This window comes from Rhynchophorus ferrugineus, unplaced genomic scaffold, assembly GCF_030347505.1.
Source record: "Rhynchophorus ferrugineus isolate W39M unplaced genomic scaffold, kcgeb_rfMv2 rfM11, whole genome shotgun sequence".
NCBI classification, from domain to species: domain Eukaryota; kingdom Metazoa; phylum Arthropoda; class Insecta; order Coleoptera; family Curculionidae; genus Rhynchophorus; species Rhynchophorus ferrugineus.
Window position 1 is genome coordinate 18105901 of NW_027472590.1, and position 12372 is coordinate 18118272.

General features: G+C 33.1%; 1 protein-coding gene across 6 annotated transcripts in view; it reads right to left on the reverse strand.

Annotated features, from left to right (window-relative positions):
- Window positions 1-4568, reverse strand: part of LOC143204885 (uncharacterized) — a 168102-nt gene extending 163534 nt beyond the window's left edge. For all 6 annotated transcript variants that reach the window (XM_076417806.1, XM_076417807.1, XM_076417805.1 and 3 more), the window contains exon 1: window positions 4431-4568. The gene's annotated coding sequence lies outside the window, so the exon portion shown is untranslated. The remainder of the gene's footprint in view (window positions 1-4430) is intronic.
- Between the last annotated feature and the right edge of the window lie 7804 nt (window positions 4569-12372).

Here is a 12372-nt window from a genome sequence, read left to right on the forward strand (position 1 = left end):
AAGACAGAAAAATTCCGACAGAGATACTAACAAACATATTATGAAAACAAAAATCGGCAAACAACGTATCTATTAAAAAGTATGCCATCATACAAAATAGTTCTCCAAATATTTCCACAATACACCGGTGATAGGATAACTCAAAGATAACAATACGACGATAAAAATTAAGATAGTTTAATTATTTTCGCGAATGAAACGCGATTTTTTATAAATAGTATGACGTTAATTTCTCGATAATCTCTTCGAAAACGTGCGGAACGATATTTCCGTCATATCATTTGTTCTTGTGTTCTTGTTTAAATTGAATATCCCCGACAATCTGATTACACAGGCATGTAAAATTTAATTCTACACGACCCTTCCTAGCTAAGATAAATTCTGTTTCTTTCTGATAAATTTGATTCTGATAAATAATTAAAAATATTATTTATCCTTGTGCATGAAATAACAGTTTATATATTGTCATGCACAAGGATAAATAATAATAGTAATAAAGAGCAACCCTAGAACGTTAAATTTATTCACATAGTAATATTAAATAACATGCCACGTATCATTTTATCTGACTTTGTCAAAATGTTAATGACAGAGAAGTATTGGAACAATGATAGGAGGAGTGAACACCTATAATCGATGGATCAGGGTGATCTTCGAGGATCTTGAAAAGTGGATTATGAGCAAAGTACAAATGGACTACTACTCCACTCAGACATTGATGGGACATAGAGTGTTTATTTGGCTGATATTTACACAAGATAGGGAAGGCTAAAACTAGGGCCCGCTGGCACTGTGGACAGGAGGATACCCCTCAAAGGAATACGTTTAAGGATGAGGAAGAATGTGGAGTGTGGCTGCTTGGTGGAGGAGAATAACGCTTTGACTTGATACTAGGGAGGGAAGGTATGAAGAAAGGAGTTGTGAGGCTGTTAAAGATATCATGAGAGCTAAGTGTGAGGATGAGGTAAGAGAGGTTAAAATTGGTGTAGACAACAGGATGCTCTGATGTAATACTGTTGGTGATTTCCATAGCGAGTCTCATATTCTGGCTATAAAATTTTTTTCCGCTTTTCAAAAAACGGTTCAAATGTTAAAGTGTTAAATGATGGTTTGAGCCTATATTTTTTCAAATGAAAGATGAGATGGATATGAGTGAGATGCCTATACATAGGAGTTTACTTATACGAGAATAAGATTGAAGCAGCAGAATCGGTTTGTACTCGCTGTTGAATAAGACGCCATTTCTTTCAGAAGACTTTAGACTCTTAACTTCACATTGCATAACTTCTATAGGATACTTAAGAATTTCCAAGAAATCTAATGGAAGTAAATGAGCCCTGGAAACTAAAAAACCCCGATCTGAAGTTAATTGTAAAAGTAATTTTGTCTGATATCTTGTATTCAGCAGAGAATAACAAAAAACATAAAAGAACTGGAACTGCATATATCTGCTAGAATCGAACATCGAGCTACAATTATAACAAGTTATTTATTGGAAAAATAATAAATTTTTTACTAAACCTAACCTAACAAGTCATCATCCTCAGCCGCCTGTCCTGAAAAAATAATGCATAACGGTAACAACTTTTAACATAATTAAACTGATGACTGTTTTAGCATTAAATACAAAAATTGTTCCAGGTTACACCGTTTTAACTGAAATAAATTTTTTTATTTTTGTTTTTGCGACAATGCACTTCATTTAATTTAGATTTTAAATTGTAATTGTTATATGGTGGAAAATTATTACAATTATATATTGCAATATTATTTGAAATTTTCGTCTAATATTCACCAAATAAGAATACCGTTATTTTTAAACAAGATCCAAAATTTACTAAATATGACGAAAAATGTAGCGTAATAGCTTGAAATCTATCTAAAGACTGAAACCTAATCATAACACTTGAGGGTTGTCCAATTCCTCAAGTAGAGACAATGAAATAGGCCGGCGTCCACCTCGATGGTAGATTAAATTGCAAACAATATGAAAGACAAAAATCTGAGAAAGAAAAGATTAAACAATCGTACTGGTTAATCGAAAGATACACCCAACTTGATCTAAGATGATTAAATAAATTGTTTTTTCAGTTAATAATAAAGCATATTATTCCTTATGAGGTGCAAATATGGGGTTGCACTAAGACCCGATTAGTAATCTAACGTTGCCGTTCACTGTGTAACAGTAAACAGTTGTTTGATTAATTATTAATAGTTATCGCCATGTAACCAACGAAAAACGCGATTATCTCGAAATCAAATGGATCCACAGAGTTATCCAGGATTTTGCCGTAAAACGTGAAGAAAAGTAATCAATATAACTACTGGACATACGGACATACTGATATAACAGTTCAATTGAAAAGTCTCTGGCCTGACACATAGATGACGCTACTAGAATTAAATCCATATGTTTCTCAGTTAGCCCTAACCCTCAAAAGATGCGTGTATACATTTGACAGCTGTCGGATCATTAGTTTGTGAATTATAGCATTTTCAGTGAAGTAACTTTTGTAATTGTGAAAAAATGGATAAAAAAGGATTTCGCGTGTAGAATAAAATATTGCTTTTTAATATATAATGAATAAATACAGTTGTAGCAAAAACTTGGCTTGATGGCACGTTTCCGAACACTGCTCTAGGAAAATCAACCATCAAGGATTGGTATGCTAAGTTTAGACGTGGTGAAATGAGCACCGAAGACGGTGAACGCAGTGGACGCCCAAAAGAGGTTGTTACCGACGAAAACATTTAAAAAAACCACAAAATTATTTTGAATGGCCGTAAATTGAAACTGAATGAAATAGCAGACACTCTAAACATATTAACTGAACGTGAACATCATATAATTCACGAATATTTGGATATGAGAAGGCTCTATGCAAAGTGGGTGTCGCGCGAGTTCACTTTTGACCAAAAACAACGACGAGTTGATGATTCGGAGCAATGTTTGAAGATGATCAAACTTAATAAACCCGAGTTTTTGCGTCGATATGTGACAATATATGAAACATGGCTCCATCATTTCACTTCGAAGTCCAATCGCCAGTCATCCGAGGGGACTGCACACGATGAAATCACTCCAAAGCGTAGGAAAACGCAACAGTCGGCTGGCACGTTTATGGCGGTTATATTTTGGGATGTGCATGGAATAATTTTCATTGACTACTTTGAAAATGGAAGGGCCATCAACAGCGACTATTACATAGCGTTATTGGAACGTTTGAAGGACGAAATCGGATTTTGCCAAAAAAATTTGTTTCGCTACGGTAGGCCGGGGACTTTTCAATTGATCTGATAAGTGTACGAGCATTAACTTTAATTTAAGTCAGTTTAATTTTATATTGATTTGGGAATTGATCCAAGTATAGAAAAAAAGGAAAGTAATAAACATATTAGTAATTAAGATTATACTAAGTGTATCAAACAGAGTATCTTATATTTAAAAATATATGTAATTTGCGTGAACCTTTTAGTTTTTTTCATAATGACAAGGTTCAGAAATAGCAATGAGGATATTGTTTGAATTGTGATGTTATTTCTAAGGATTTAGTACTTTTTGGACATAGTAGTGCTCGTATAAAACAGCTATAATTAATAGCAGCATTCAATATTTTATCGTTATACCTTACAATCTAACAGTCACTTTTAATAAAGAAATTAAAAATATCGATATTCTTATATCTAGCTATTAATAGTACCAATCTTACAAATCATGCAACTTCAAACGAAAAAACTGCCACAATTCTCAAATCGCCATCAATGAAGAATGATCTAATTCTTCAACGAAACCCCATCTCGAAAAAAAAGCAACAAAATAATTGCCAAATAAACGAAGATCTAGAACTTTTACTTTCTCTTTTATAATCTCCGGTTCCGTAAAGTTTTCATCGGTTTAACATTAAATTAATTGCATTTGTCTCAATTTTATTTCTGTACCTTTTTTAACGCAAACATACTGTTATAAGATTACGATTGCCAGGAACACAAGTCAAGTGCAAGGCGGTAATTAATAAGGTAATAAGGAAAATATTATCTTAATTAAGACGTTAAGATAAAAGACAGAAAATACGATGTAATAAAATTACGAAGTAATTGATTGAGTATCAAAAATATGTATCAACTGTATTCGTAAGGCGGACAAGTTTAAAACAAATTGTAATAAAATTATTGACTAATTGACAATGTGTCTAAAAAGTTTTGCGATGCGAGATCCGTTAAGCATCGATGACATTGAATAATTTCACATGAATTTTATACAAAAACTTTTAACTTGTAGATGTCTGATCTAGATTAAAATAACTTACGTAACTGAAAAAACTTGTACTGTCGAAATTTTATTATAGTTCGTAACATTAACGATCAAAAACCGGCAAAAAAATTATGTACTAGCATTAAATGTAACAATTAGTTTCTTATCGAATACTTACTAAATCCTAAAGACACATAATAAATCCAAACAATATCGTAGAGACAGATATTTCCGTTTCGTCGACACAAAACGTTTCCAGAATCTCCAGATTTTAACTCGGACCGACTCGGATTGGATCAGTGTCGCCCGCACCAACGTACCAAACTCGCAGGTCGCGTTAAATAAAAAGACCGGCCAAAACTAAACGCCCGGTATAGCGTCAACGAAACCGACCCGTCGAATAGTTGATGGCAGTTTGCGCTCGATATGTCGCTGGATTAAAAATTTCATAAAATCGACCAAAAACCAAAAACGCCAGGTCGGTTTCCCTCTCACTTCGGGGGCGGTACCAAGAAAGTGATTTCTTTTCGCGGTGAACGATCGACGTTTAACCGCTCCAATTGGCGTTGGTGCCGAGCTAAGACGCGAATTCGTGGTGAAACCACGGACGGCAAATCATTGCGAATAAATAGAATTAATGTCCTGAAAGTTGTAACATAAATAATGAGGTATTTGCAATTGTAGCTGAATGCAACCATTAATAAACTAAATAACATGTAACTTCTAACAATATTTATAATAGCTTTTATTTAATTTTTAATATATTATTACTATTCGTTGGCGGCTAACTTACAATTTGTCTCTGCAGTGACTTAAGACTAAGCACTTATCTAGGAAGACCCATTTGTCCTTACATAATCTCTAATAATATAAAACTTAGTAACACTTTTCAAAGTTTTTACCACACGGTTTAGTTCTGTTGAAACTGCTTCCTATTTCAATGTTATCCAAGAGTTGTAGCATTTACGTAGATGGAGATGGAGTCCTCATGTCTTGAACTCTCTCTCTATGGCAGTTGAAATCCGAAAGTCTTCCGTGTATCTAATTGTTCCTGTAGTATCTGGGTACATCCACAATTCATATCAGAACTTTAATCTTAAATACTTGTATCATGTTGATATTACTTATTCCAAATAAATGAATTCTCGAGTAATCGAATAGTAATAGAATTATTTTATTTTCTTTTTGATATGCCTCTTCCAAAAAAGTTTTGCGTCGAGATTCATCCATCCATGTTTGGACCCACTTTGTGGTTCTCAGTTTTCTGTCTTCTGCTTCGCTGTTATCTCCAATAGCATGTATTGTATGTAGACTAAACTTTTTCTTGATTAACTCAAAATATTCCGGCTGAGATGTAAGAGTTTAATAGTAAACGTTATGTTTCAGTAACATTTTAAGTAGTCCAAAACTACTAACTATAGCAAAATTTCTTCTCTTCGCAGGTTTTTTCAATAATGGCTGTAATTCTATCTATCTGGTCAATTGCTGAATGATTGCTCAAAAAACAAACTAATGCGCAGGAATTAGATTTATTCTATATGTGATTAGTGCACTTGTTGGGTTATTAAATCATAGCCTGATAATTCAACTCGATATAATATAAACTAGTGATTGCCCTGTGGTCGAAACCGTAATCTGTTAACTTAATCATGTTTCTCTGATAATATAGTAACATAACCAATTAAAAAATAATATGTTACTAAAACTTATTTTCATTATAAAATAAGTGTATTTGATATATAACATTAATTAATATAATAAATGTCTGTATATTAAAATATTTAAATATATGCAAACTATCTAACATTCATCATTCACTTTCATCATTCATCATAACACACACTAATATTTTTTAAACTGCCTTTAATTAAATCTAATTTCAATTAATTTTCACTTAACAACTTCAGGGCGTCAAATGTAAGTATACAGGACCTTTCTTTCCCTTTATGTTATAAACAAAGGTATGGAAAAATAAATGAAGTAATACATGTTTGTATATTAAAATTTGACTTCAACATGTATATTAAAAATGTATATTAAAGGAGTGTATTTACAATAATTAAAATAACTATCAATTTTCCAATTTTTTCCATTTCCAATGTTTTTAAAGTAAATAATCAGAATAATTGATACAAAGTTCAAACAATAAAATGTCATATAGCCACATATCTTATTTCATTAATCATTCAACACCTTAATATTTATCAATGCTTTCAAATGGATTTTACAAAGGTTTACAAATGTATTGCTAATAATTCATAATTTCTTCTATTTGTCTTATGTGTTCCATCTATGCAAATTATGTAGTTTATGTATTCATATAGTCCTAATCATTTATCCTTATTTCTGACCTAAACTAAATACTATATAAATTACAAAAACAATATACACACCAGGCTAATTAAAAGAATTATTTATTTACCTAAATTTTTAAATAAAATTCCATTGTTCTTTGCTTATTTATTTCACTCTTCGATCCCGCCCTTGCGATAGCTCATATTCAGTTTCTCTTACTATGTTATACTATATCTCTTCAGAACCATATCCATAAAAGCAAGCACAATTAAGCATTAACACCATTAAGCAAGCCCAATTTTTTTTGTTTTTGTGTGGCAAATGTGGCCATAATAGCATTTTCTATTTGCGCAATGTCATATGTATAGAGTAGGTAAAGAACAGGACAGGTCCCAAACAGGACACTACCTTGCGTTTTTGTTTCCTGTTTTATTTCTAACATCCTAGCTGAGATGTGGGTGTTTCACAGTTGACGCTATGCTTCAGTAACATTTTATGTAGTTTATACATAAGTTCCTTATGCCGACCTTTATCAAATGCTTGCCCTGTGTCTAAGAATATAGCTGGACAAAATGTTGAAAGTTTTATTTCGTTTGATTTTAAACTAATGTACGGGGATTAGATTTTTCTACTCGTAATTTGTTTTAATCTTTTTAAGAGCAGATTTTCAAATGCTGTGAATATTACTGGTAGTAGCGAAATTGTCACGTACAATTTTACTTCTTTTGGTGTTTTTCCAGATTTCGAAATCATAATAACTTTAGCTATCTTCCGGGACATGTTTTAGTAAGAAAGCTGCATTAATCAAGTTGGTTTAATATTGTAATTGCATTTCTTAATAGATTTTTCAGAAAATATAGAGGAAATGTACTATTATGTCATGTACGACAACCTCTTTCGTCTGAATATTAATATTGGAATAGAGCTAATTGAATTTGCCGATAATGTAGCTTTGATTGCCGTTACCCTAACCGCATTAACAAACATAGCCAACACGATCTTCACATTTGTAAGTGACAGAACAGAGATATTATTACCGAGACATAGAGGAGGAAGAAGAATCCAATACAAACGTAAAGGCCAAATAGTAGGAGGAGTAGAACCGAAGAGATTATGGTCGATAGACTTACCCTTGATAGAAAATAGAGAAATGTATAACAGCCCCGATTGTTATTTGGGACAAGCTATTTTAGGATGTTTTAACTACAAATGGAAGATGAGAAAAACCAACACTTATATACAAATTATAATATGGGAAAGGGTTTTAACACACAAAAACTATTAATTTACTTAAAAACTATTTTATTTAAAAGAAATAATAGGCGACTGGTTGAACGGCGATACAAAGCGACACTGAGGGTAAAGCGGATTAAAACTATACGACGCCTATTTTTATATTTCACTTGTAACACCATTCAAAATAGATTGCCCTTCAAATCACAGTGCAGTCCGTAGTCAGTTCGCAGTCAGTACAGTACTGGTTGTATAATGTAACACCTCCCTTCTAAAGAAAAGACCACAGCGATAGATGTGGTCGTTGTTTCATCTGGACAGCTTATAGTTCTATAAAATTATATTTGAATATCGCCTGTACCTTCGTCTGACAGTTTCCCTTTGATATTTTTAAATTTGATCTTCGAAGTGGCACTATTTCTACTCAAATTTCCATGGTGTCCCTCTATTGAATGGTTTTCCAGGTTTTGGTGACTCCAGATTCCAATAATGGCCGTTCACCCTGAATTGCAAACCTCTATCTAAATTCCAGTAGATTATGTTAATTCACTACAACTTCAGTCCGCCTTTGGACTAAAGGTAAAGGTCAAAACATGAATATTTCTTACTTGAAATAGTTTATGGCTATTGGTTGTTGAACACCTTTAATCCACCTTTTGTGACCTTACAGCTTTAGATCCGATACTTTTGTTTGAACTCCACTTAACTACACCAATGAATGCTTCGAGTAATAGCGCAACGATTAGCATCAAACGTCAACCATTCCAGTTAATTGAATTAATTCAAAAGAGAATAGTTTTATGACATATAAATATACAAAGTGAAGAGGAAGATGATGGGAACATCTACTAATTAAATGCACTTGTCTGGGACCGTATCGGAACATTTTGCTGGCGGCTGGTAGCTTATTCACGAGTGGTTGAGTGAGATAAAGTCTGGCTAGGACTAGAACTGGATATACTCAACGGTATAAACGATTACTGAGACAAAAATAAGAGGAATATCGAGGAAGCAGCAGACTGTGAGATAAAGTTATATAGAAAGTTTAATACGATATTAAGTATTCTTAAAAATCCACAAAATAGCTTTTCTGAATGATTTTAAACCCAAAAAAGTTAAAGTAAAGTTCCAAAAGTTACGAAACCTTTATCATAACATACATTTCGTATAGTCATTTTAAAAAATAACAAATATAACTCTTTCCGTTAATATAGAATTGTTTAGTTTAATTAAAAACTTCTTTGAAAAATTAACAGGTTTCATGATTGAGCATAAGTGAGTCAACAAGTCATGGCCCAGAATAAATAGTAGTTAAAACTGTTAGGATCAACAATATGGCAAAACTATTGCCATTTAAGCATGTCCAATGTTGATAACTGTTCCAACATAGTGTCTAATGTTAAGTTATAGAACCATTTTGTCAATTATTTAGACTCCCGCAGTATATGAATGTATTTTATATTTGTGATTATAACTGTTAATATCTTTAGACAAAAGTGAAGAATCAGAAATGGAATAACAGTCGAAGTCACCCTAATAACCAGTCTAATGATTGGTAAAAATGAGATTTTGACATGTAATTAAACCTCTAATATACAGTTATAAAAAAATGTTATTACAAAGAAATTATAGAAATAGTTAATGAAAAAAGAATTAATTTTCCTTTCATATAAGAATTAATATTTTGAGTCCCTTAATTTGGGAAAAATAAATCTATAACCAAACATCTTAAATATACAGAGACAAATAATCAAAAAGGGTTAAATGTGTATTTAAAAACAAAATTAAAAACCTTTATATCAAAATAGGAAAAAAATAATATAATATAACTAAATATAGCTTTTTATTTAGAACAATAGAAAAAAATCAAATCTATTAAATCACAGATACTGAAAGAAAGAAGTTATAGTTATGCGGTACCATCCTTGGAACGGCCTTTCTCCTGGGATAGCCACCATGGAGGGGAAACCAAGTGGCCGCCACTAACTGTCGCCTTCACTTATCGTACAAGCGGACACTGGCGAAGTACAAATAAAAACCTTGAAAAAAGGGTAATATGTTGTTACAAATGCAGAGAGAAAATTATGCCTCTAGGATTGATTCATTTACAAATTATCAGACCTTATTCTAAGGTCAGTAGGTCCTCAAACAGGACATTAAGATCGTTTACTATTTTAAAAAGTATTTGTTAGCAAAGAGCGTAAAGAAAAATGGTTCATATCAAACATGAATTTTTATAACTCACATTTTTACAAAACAAAACACCTGCCTACTCTTGATTTATTTATTATATAATAACATAATAATAACTATATTTTATAGATGATTTGATATTAACTCTATTGTAGATTGTATATATTACAGAATTGTATGAAGAGGATTTCGGAAGTTTATTTAATTAAGTAATATTATTAGACCAATTTGTACATATATAATTTATATGTCAGGTATGAACTCCTTAATATAATCGACAAAAACAAACTGAAACATGAACAAAAACTTTTTTATCACTCTTTCTAACGCTAATTTTTATGAGTTTGTAGATATAAATGATGATAGAAAAAATAAAACTAGATTTTTCAGGGCAGTCAAAGATGTATTTTTGGATCTTGGATTCTACCACTTGAATTTCTAGTTTCTGGATTTGTAACTAACTGCTAACTCTGTAACTGCTGCCTAATGTAGACTTAGAAGCCGTCTCAGAAGATATCTCACTACTTACTTATCTTACCCAGCCTTGTTACTTGCGTGACTGGAGTTATTTTCCTAGTTGAATTTTACACTCCTGACCATGAACAATCATAAACCCGTGAGATTCTAAGGCACAAGTATGACAGCAGTTGGAGAATCATCTCGTCTTAATCACTGCGGCTACCGAGCCGGTAATCAAAGATGTCTACGAATTAGGCCTACCAGGGTCATTCTATACAAAATAATTCAAAAGTAAGCCATAATCAATTATTTATAAGTTATAAAACAGGAAATATATACGGCATATAAACTATTAACTTACTTTAAAAACTATTTTATTCAAAGAAAGAAGAGGCGACTTGTTGAACGACAATACAACAGGATACTGAATTTTATTCATTAGAAAACAAACCGAACCTATCTCACTTGTTCCCCATTCAGGCAGTCTTAAAACAGATGACTCCAAATTCCTGTACTCCACTGCTAAGGAGCTACTATAATTCGTCTTTGGTGACTCTTCACCTTAAACTGCAAGCTTCTGTCCAAAGTACAGTAGAGCAGAAGAAATTACAGAAGTACTATGTTAATTCACCAGAGCTGCCGTCCGCCTTTGGTGCCCTTACACCTTGAACTGTTATGCATGTGCCGGAAATCCACGGGTTAGGGGTGTTTGTAAAAGCTTGAATGTTATTTAGTAACAACAGTTTATAGCTAGGGGTCTTTGAGCACCTTCAATCCAACTTTTGTGACCTTACAACTAGAGATGCAATACTTTTACCCAAAATCCACTACAACTACTACAACTACAACTACAACAAGGAACACTTTGAGTAATTACAGAATGATTGCCGATACAACGTCAACCTATCTTCTTTTCTTGAAAATTAACGTAATGAGAGCAGCCTTATGATCTTCTCGAAATTCGACTTACGTGCCAGTTATTAAATAGGGTTTAGAACACAAAAACTATTTAAATTTTCTTCAAAGAAAAAATAAGCAACTTGTTGAACGGCGGTACAAAACGTCACTGAGGATTTTTATCTATTAGAAGACAGACCAAATCCATCCATCTGGTTTACCACTCAGGTATTCTTTCAACAGATGGCTCTTATACGTGACCGCGAAAGTCAGATCCATAACGGTACATAACATATATAACGGGTCAATTGAAAACTTCCCTTTGACACATAGATGGCGCTACTAGAATTGTTGGCAACGCCGGTGGATTGGTACCATGCAGTTCCAGGGTATAAAAGACCATCAGGACGACGTCTCGCTCTCTTTTCTTATCACCGTCCCCCTGTAACAGTACCACTTCCACAGCGCTACCGTACTTCCTTCACCTTAACCTATTATCCTGTCAATCCTCCCATCGACCACATGTATCAATCGCAAGTTAAAATAAACAACTTTGATTCAACCAGTGTTTTTAGTTCCCGTGCAAATTCCTTCCAAAAATAGTAGTGAGTGTTCTGATAGATAACCGCAGCGGCAGCCACACGTTTCGACCGACCGACCGACCCGACGAACATTCCTACATTATATGTTTTTATGTTTCTATGTTTTTTATTTCGCCCTAACCCTCAAAAGATGCGTGTATAAATTTGACAGCTGTCGGATCATTAGTTTGTGAATTTTGAGTGAAGCAACTTTTATTATTGTGAAAAAAATTGATAAAAACGAATTTCGCGTGTTGATAAAATATTGCTTTTTGAAGGGAAAAAATACAGTTGAAGCAAAAACTTGGCTTGATGCCGCGTTTCCGGACACTGCCCCAATAAAATCAACCATCAAGGATTCGTATGCTAAGTTTAGATGTGGTGAAATGAGCACCGAAGACGGTGAACACAGTTGACACCCAAAAGAGGTTGTTTCCGACGAAAACATTTAAAAATCCACAA